This window comes from Cupressus sempervirens, chromosome 2 (assembly GCF_028749045.1).
Source record: "Cupressus sempervirens isolate cs-2001-9-10 chromosome 2, ASM2874904v1, whole genome shotgun sequence".
NCBI lineage: Eukaryota > Viridiplantae > Streptophyta > Pinopsida > Cupressales > Cupressaceae > Cupressus > Cupressus sempervirens.
The window spans coordinates 611306073-611315618 of NC_143119.1; positions in this window are offsets into that span (position 1 = coordinate 611306073).

The window sequence follows — 9546 nt, forward strand, 5'->3', positions numbered from 1 at the left end:
TTTACCAGGCCCACTTCTAACAGGGTGGTTAAATCCTCCAACGAGGTCACATTTAACAATATGTGTTGTAAGCCTTTAACAGGGCATCACTTTAGAAGGGTGAGAATTGAGCAGCATGTTACTGATGATTTTTCCCAAATTGGGTTTCCATGTAAATCACTATGTCATGTGTTGATTCCCTACGTGTTGCACTTGCATGTTGATTTACAGTAACTTGCTAATTAGAAAAGTTAAAGTTTGCACAAATGAATAATTGAATGGATTTATCACACTTAGTGAAAAGTTTACAAAGGACATCTGGACCTTGAATAACTGATTCAGCCCCCCCCCCTCTTAGTTATTCTAAAGCAATTCTAACACAATCATACCACATCAATGATGGTGTTTATTCAAGTAATTTCCATGCCTATGCATGCTCAAATATGAAACAACTTCACACAATACTTCTTTGTAGCTCAACGTCTGATGTAACAATGTTAAATTTCTTGAATCTCAATAAGAAAGGTCCAATAATGTGTTTGAAATACTAGCATTCAAATATAAGCACCATCTATATATGAATTCAATTTTTTCAAACTACAATGTGTAACCTTAATTTGATATACTGTTATGTGTGAGAAATGTGGATCATGTATCTTCAAAACCAACACAATTCAATAAGACATTAGATCATAGGGTTAGCACATATAATGAATTAAAATTGAGCATAAAACCTATGAAATTGTCCTATTGCTCTTTAACAAAGGAATGAGTATGTAAATGGAATTAATTGCTCTTAGAAGTAAGACCAAATTAGTGACAATAACACCCCTAAAATGAGAGATTCAAGCTAGCAAGAATGCACGATTCAAACTTAGAAATGAAATTAAGCTAGCATGGAGTACAATCAAGGTAAGAAAAAAATCAATTAAGCTAGAATTGAAATAGAAAAGAAAAGAAAAGAATTAGAATTGAAAGAAAGAATGCTTAATTTAATAGAGTTTCTTTGCTCTAAAATTGCCTCCTTTAGCTCTTAGAATGCCTTGTATTTATAGATTTTTCCAAGGGCTTGGGGTAGAGTTTTATCCAACTATGGTGAGGTTGGGGGTTGATTATTTTATTCATGGTGGAGATCCCACTAGAATAAATAATGCAAAGTGGAGATCCCACTCAGAATAAACAATCTGAAGTGGAGATCCCACTCATAATAAATAATCTAAAGTGGAGATCCCACTCATAATTTTTTAAGAATATCCTTGGACCCCATAAAGAATAAAATATTCATTTATGGATAGAGGGTCCCTTATCAATATTAAATTGATTTTCAGAATAGTGACTCATTAATGCTTATTCTGAAATTAATATTCATGTGTACATTTCAAATGCATTCAAATAGTTGATTTGTTTGAATTCTTTTAATTCTTTGATTATATTAATTCAATTTGAACCTTCACCATGAGATATAATTATGAAATTAAAGCATTGACTAATTTTGGGTGATTACATTTGCCCCTCTTTGAATTGACGTATGAGTAGCACATTGATTCAAAGAATTAGTTTGAAGTGAAATGTAGAATGAGAATTGAGATCGGTTCCAATTTTGATTGTATGAAGACCAATTGATAAGATTTCTAGGACCATCTTGAGAAAAAAGCTTAGTCCTTCGGAGTCAAGGTTAGAATGCCCCAATACTAGTCCATAAAATAGATGAAAAGAGCTATCATGAGTTGTAGGAATATCCCCAGAGCAAGGCTTAATCCTCAAGAGTCATGGTTAGAATGCCCTGATACTTGTCCATGGATCTATGATTTGAGTTTTCATAAGTTTAATTGAGATAACTAATAGAAAGTCAGTTCGTAGATCGATTGATAGCATAGATGGAATGATGGTGTGAGATATAGAGAGTGTAGATGCCCCTAGCAATGAGGACTTTGACTTTAGATCAGGTTGACTTTGAAGCGAGAATTGATCGAAGAAGCAAGATATGATTGAAGAAAGATATTGAAGAAAATGTTGAAGAAAGATTTTAAAGCAAGATTTGAAGTAGAATTTTGAAGTAAGATTCAATGATGTATTCAGCCTGCCCCCTCGAGAGCAAAATCAAAAGATGATACTTCAAAAAAAAAGTGATGTAGAGTAATAGATGTAGATATGATGAGTGATTTAGAAGAATGTAGAATAGATCGGAATAGATTGTAGAAAGTGTAGAGTCCATTTGGAGTGATGTGAGGGTCTATACTAGGTTTGACCAAGTTTGATAATGATTTTCTCAAAGTTGAAGAATATCAAATTTTGATTTTGATCCTGAAAATGGACTTATGATGATCAAATTGAGGAGGGGATGATGAAATCCAATTTGTGTTGAATATTCTACCCCTTGTGTTGTCAAAGGCTAGTCAAAGAGCTATGGGAGACATTTTGTAGTGCAAAGCTGAGTTGAAATGAAAATCTAAATGAATGCAACCCTAGGACTTAGTCAGTGAATTAGTATGGTTTAATTTTCATCATTGAGCAAAGAAAAAATGATATAGTACAATCACCACTGGTTCAACCATGACAATATGAATACTTTATCGTTCCGAGCCAATATGTACATGAAAAGAAAAATATTTACAGTAATTACCAATATGTACAATAATTACAAAATTGTTGTAGTAAAACACCACAGTTAGAAAACAAAGAAAAAGTTCATATTTTTCATCCTGGCTTCTCTAGTCTCAGACATCATCGAGTTGCTAGAAAAATTATGATTGAAAAAAAGAAGTAAACATCATGTAATCTTTGTGCATGTTTTTTGGATTTTTGTTTTTTTTTTTAAAAATTTTTTTTTGATTTTGTTGATATATGGATATTTTTGGTAGTTTTCAGAAGTGAAACTTAGCATATCTCAAACAGTTTTAGTTTTTTTTTTTTTTTTTTTTTTTTTCAAGTTTGGTATAAGTGGATTGATGTCATGTTTGATTGATGTCATGTTTGAAAGGTGTAGTGTGAGTGTGAGAAATCTCTATAGTAGAGCGATAGTAGAAAAACATAGTTAGAACAACTGGTGACTGAAGAGAGAGAGAGAGAGAGAGAGAGAGAGAGAGAGAGAGAGAGAGAGAGAGAGAGAGAGAGAGAGAGAGTTTCTTAGAACACTAAAGGAATCTCATGGTAGTAGAGTAATAGTAGACAGACTCAGTTAGAACAACTGGTGACTGACGCAAGAGAGACTTTCTAAAAGTATAGGACATTTCCCCCTAGAATAGGTAGGTTGTCACCTACACTTGTGACCAATTTCAATCCATGTAGTTATGAGCAATGTTTTGAAGTTAACTAAGAGCTTATGCACAAGTGAAGATAGTAAAGCATAAAACTTGCAAAGAGAAAATCACTGAAAGCAGGAAAGAAAAAGATAGCTATACAGGAAAGTTGAATATTTTTTTTGGATTTTTTGGATTTTTAGATTTATGTTTTTTGTATTATCAAGATGTCTATTGCTAGGTTTTCACCAGGATAATGAATTTTTTAGGACTTTTTACAATTTTTAGCACTTTTTTTTTAAAGATATCTAGCTCTCAAGCATGATCACATTGGTTTGTCCCCAATGTCTAGCAAGGTGTAGGACAAGATGTAGTAGCAAGTTGGTATATAAGTAGAGATGGATAGACAAGGAATATGAAGCAAGTGAAAGTGATCCTCAAGGACTAACTCCTCAAGAGTACCCAAGATAGGTAAAAGGATATAGCAATATGGTGTAATAGAAGGTAGCATGTAGGATATTGACATGATGTCATGAAATACAAGTTAGACAAGAGAATGGACATGTCAAGAGGTTTCAAAGAACCAATTTTATTATTATTATTTATTTTTTGATCAAGACCAAAGGGTAAAGTGAATAGGATAGCTAAGTTTGGTGTGGAGGCTATGAGATGTGGGATACACAAGATCATGATAAGGAATCCAATAGATAAGATAGTCAACGTTCATAAGCAGAGCAACTTTGTCAAGATCAAAGGTGAAAGAGCAGATATATGGGTGATGGAAGAATTACACATGATGCTTGTTTGCCAAGTTTTTATCATGCTACTTGTCCAAAGTGCCACATGAAATGGTTTTCACCATAGGATATATTTTTTTATTTTATTTTATTTTGCTACCAAGGTACCACAAGAAGTGGTTTTCACCAAGGCAATTTTTTAAAAAAAATTTTTGATTTTTTTATAGAAAGAGTCCAAGCCTTTTATAATTTTAATAGTGCTCCTATTAGAAGGATAAGTCATTATAGGCCAAGACCATAGAAATGTATGCTCAAAGATGCTAATAGAGTAATGGAAGGGAGATTGTAGGAAAAAGAGAGGTAGATGGATGCTAAGGTTGTAGGTTTTAGATGGATAGATAGAGGATGGATAATCGAGAAGTGTAGGCTTCAAAAGATTGTAGAAGGGTAGGTGCAAAAGTGGGACAGATCAACAAAGACACACACCTTGAAGGGTAGTGGAATGATAGATTAAATATGGATGATATAGCTTGAGGTTTTGATGTAGGAGATGGTAGAATAGTTTTAGAAAAATATGGAGTGGAAGGATTTGAAACCTTTTTAGGAAGATGTTTGGAAGACGATGGAGTGAAAGCCTTTGGAAGCTTGAATGTCAACTTTGATTTGTTTTCAATATTCAAGTCCTTCAAAAGAGACTTGGGAATCCATGCAGCTTTAGGTTTTTCTTCTCTTTTGAATGCTTTAGATCATATTTCTTTCATAATGGATTTAGGAACCCATATTTGCTTCAATTTTGCAACAATGGACCATTGTGGTCTCTTTTGTGCATTTCCTTTCTTAGCATTCATATGTCATTTAGAGGAGACATAGTGATTATTTTTATATGGATTCTTGTGTTTATTTTTAAGTTGATCATCCAAATTGCTTCCAAAAGGTTGGGGACTTGTGGATGACGAAGGTTGATATGACTAGTTTAGATGGAAAGCTTTATATGAAGGACTCAAGGATATATATCTTTATTGATCTTGAGGTATGGTAGGAGAAGTAGGCAATGAGCTAAGAGTGGGATATGTAGGAGATGGAGGAATATAAGGTTCCAAAATAGATGGAAGGTTTGAAGGCTTTAGCTTAGATGGATAAGGACCAAGGATAGATTTAGAAGATACAAATGGATAGTGGATAGGGATATCAACATCCTTGGAGTGAGCAACATGACCTAGGCCATTAATAAACTCATGAATATCTTTAATAGGAGCAACACTATTGATAGGAGAAATTATAGCTTGAGTGTAGATGTGAAGTGGATGTAGAGAAGTAGAACAAGAGGGTGAGAGAATACTTTTATTTTCACAAGGAATTTTAGGTAGCATAGGAAAAGTATCTTTCTCTTAATCATGACTAGTCTTGTTAGGGATGGTGTAAGGAATATCATGATCTTGCCCAGTAGAGAGGCATGATATGGGAGATGGAGGACTATGTGGTTTTTGAGATGGAGGGATGACATCTTGAGGGAGATGAGATGGTTCTTGATCTTGATCTTGATTTTTAGAATCCTCTTGACATGGAGCCACTTTTACGGACGAGGTAGAATGTGGAGTTTGCATGGTAGGCTCTTGAAGAGATAGTGAAGGACTAGCTGGAGTGGGAATAATAGGAGTAACAATGCATGAAGGTTTTAGATCTTTAGTTTGAGTAGTATGAGAGAGGTTTGTAGCTAGGTCAAGATTAACTTGTCTTTCTTTTAGAGGCTATCCTTGAGGGTACACATAGTCAATAGCAAAAGTAGTGGGTCCTTTGTTTGGTGGAAGTATGTTGAAAAGCTTATATGCTTTAGAAGGTGATGACATGATGGAAGAAGTAGAAGTTTCATTTGAACCATTACTAGACTTGGTTTCATGATGTTGATCCTTCTTGAGAGTAGAATCTCTAGTAGATGAGAGCTTAGATTTTTGAATTATGCCATTATCAAAGAGATCTTGGATCTTGTTTTTCAGCTCCTTACAATATGAAGTTTTACGTAAGTTATGTCTATGATAGGCACAATAGTTACTCATAAAGGAAACTCCTACCAAAGTGACCTTAGGTAAAGAAATGAGTTTTTCTTCAAGAAGTTCTTCCAAAGTTAATTTGTAAGATTTTCCCAAAGGTGTGAAATAACACTTTGGTTTAAACTTGCAAGGTTTTTTTTCAAAGATGCCTTTAGATTTCTTGAGTGTTGTTGCACTGTTTTCGAAGGATTTGGTTTCAAGATTATAAGAAGTTGATGGATCAATAACTTTAGAGGAACTGGAATAACTTTGCAAGGAGAATGTGCTCAATGATGTGTTTTCCCCTTCTTTTAGTCTTTGAAGTTGAGTGCTTATTGTTTCAATTTGTTTCTTCATTTTTGCAATTAGAATCCCTTCTTTCTCACTAGGAATGTTAGATTTAGTTTATTTATTGCTAGCCATTTTAATGTACTAGTTTTAAGTAGTGATAGCCAAGTTTTAGAACATAAGCCCTCTGCAAACAGAGAAATAACGTAATGTTTACAGCCATAGACAATGACAAAAAGCAAAAGCCTAGATAAGGAGAACACAAGAATGTAGCCTCAAAGTGAGATAAGAGTGTTGTATACTAAGGTACGAGTAGTCTAAGTAATGGCCAGAACAACCAAATATTATGACTATCATGACACTGAGTATGACAAGCACTAAAGGACAAGAATAAGATAACTAAGAAATGAGACTAGGTTGAGTGTAGGTCACAAGTTGTTAGCTAACCAAGATGTCATTGTTTGAAACTATTTGAAGATAGAAAAGTGGTGAAATGTTGTAGGTAATAGACCAGACCTAGAGCGTAGATAGCTCTGACAGAACAATTTGATAGTTTTGAGACAAGATTCTGAAGGGAGTCAAAGCACTATAACCCAAGGTGTAAACAAACTTCTAACATCAGGGTAAATTGCCTAATTTGAATCGGATCATCATAGGAAGACTAGAAATAATAGGATAGAAAAGTAGCTTGATCATAAAGTCTCAACTCAAGAACTTCATTTTAAATATCCAACTAGGTGTGATTAATCTTGAATCATGAACTAACCATGCAAGACAACAATCAGAATTTTAAGAAAACATCTTCAAACAATGAGAAAAGGACAAAGCAACCTTGCACATAAACAAGAATAGTGTTGTAGTACTAGTCTAATCCCTAGAACCACCACTGTGTATGTTCACAAAATGTTTTCCAATCATGCACATAGTCCTAGAAAATAAAATTTGGTAGCACTATGATTCTTAGTAATGTTCAACTCTATAGCTTTTGCAATCTATAGTGGGTGAAATCCAATCCTAGAGCACTAGGGTTTTGACATATTTTGAGAATTTAATCAATCAAAGATACTAAGGAGATCTGACAACCCAAAAAAAGACTACACTCGTGAGGATTTCCCCCACAAGGACATTTATATAGCGGTTGCTACTACCACGTCAAAAATAGCTATTACCGTTTGAAGTTTCATCCACATAGTTGACCTAATAAAGAGAATGTCCACTATGGTTAATCCTCTCTAATCAAGTAATACTCACAAAGTTGTACCACATGGGGACTTGGCTTGGATTCAAGGGTTCCAAGTTTCTAATATACCCAAAAGGGAATAGAGCATAATCCTCTAGCCTCTTCACCTTACCCAAACATAGAAAACAAGATTCTTTGACATGCTAATTTGAAATCACCTCACCAATTTTTTTGGAAAAGCAAATAACAAACACCACCAATCTCAAAAGAGAAAGTTGTAATGGATGTTGAGGAAAAACCCAAGCATAATAGTGAGATAATAACAAATATCTTTCCCTACCTACAGGGGGATCTACCATCGAGAAGAGCTTCCCATGTAAGGCAAGCGAATGAAGTACATTCCCTCAAAAACTCCAAAAATAGTGTTCATAGGGCCTAATTACTATGTGAAACACATTCATAAAAGTAAATCTAGATCTAATTTTAGAGCACCAAATGAAGTGTGAATCTATGAAAGAATGTAAAAGCACTCAAGCCAAACACATGAGAGGTTTCATTTCCTTTCCAAATCTAAATGTTATAGAGATGCAAAAAAATACTTAGTAATCCTTGCAACGCATATTTTCTTTTTTGTACCTTTCGTTTATTCTTGGACGCTTGCTCGTAATGAACAAAGCAACAGGCAAAACAAGCAAACACAAGATATGCAATACATATCCAACTTATGCAAAACTAGGGTTAGATCTAAAAATTTGATTTTAAAGAGTGATAATAACTAGAAAATAATCCAAATAAAAGCTCACATCTTGCATTGATCCATATGAAAATTAAATGCAAGCTATTCATCAAATGCCCTTTTTTAATATTGGTTTTTGACCCAGTCAACAAGATTTGATTTATTTCTTATGATTTTGGCTTCAAAAATAGAAGTAAAAAGAAGAGATCCTTGCTAAAAATTAGAGAGGTTTCTAAAAATGTAATAATTTTGGTTGTATCTACCCATTTGCTCCTATGGGACCCACTTTGTCAAAATAGACTAGTTTTGGTGAATTGACTATTTGAGCATTGATATAACACATTAACTAAAAATAAAAATAAAAAAACCCCTCTATAATTTCTAGACCTATCTAAAAATGCTGAGTTGATTGAAAAATTTACTGATTTGCACCTAAAAATCTATTTTTATGAAGAAAAAATGTGTTACAAATAATGCAAATCAATTCAAATAAGTCTGAATTTTGGACTGGAGACTCTCTAGATTGTCGTCAACTTCCAAAAAAGCTTTTAGATCTATATCCCAAATAATTTGGAAGATATGAGTAAATCTTTCAAAATGTAGAGTTGTAGCCTTCAAACCAATCTGTATATGTGTTAGCCTTAAAACCAAAGTAAGAAACCTACAAAACCACTTGGTTAGATGCAATAGGTTGCTATAAAAAAACCAAACATGAGAATACAACTAAAATACCAGCTAGAAAATGGAGCTAGAAACTTGGTTCTTGGCCCACAGTGAGCACCAAAAATGTGTGTAAGAAATGTGGATCATGTATATGCAAAACCAACACACTTCAAAAAGACATTAGATCATAGGGTTAGTACATATAATGAATCAAAATTGAATATAAAACCTATGAAACCATCCTATTGCTCTCTAACTAAGGAATGAGTATGTAAATGAAATTAATTTCTCTCAGAATTAAGACCAAATCAGTGATAATAACACCCATAGAATGAGAGATTCAAGCTAGCATGAATACAATATTCAAACTTAGAATTGAAATTAAGCTAGCATGGAGTATAATCAAGCTAAAAAACAAATCAATTAAGCTAGAATTGAAATATAAAAGAAATGAAATGAATTAGAATTGAAAGAAAGAATGCTTAATTTAACAAAGTTTCTTTGCTCTAAAATTGCCTCCTTTAGCTCTTAGAATGCCTTGTATTTATAAATTTTTCCAAGGGCTTGGGGTAGAGTTTGATCCAACCATGGTGAGGTTGGGGGTTGATTATTTTATTCATGGTGGAGATCCCTCTTAGAATTGTTTAAGAATATCCTTGGACCACATAAAGAATAAAATATTCATTTATGGATAGGG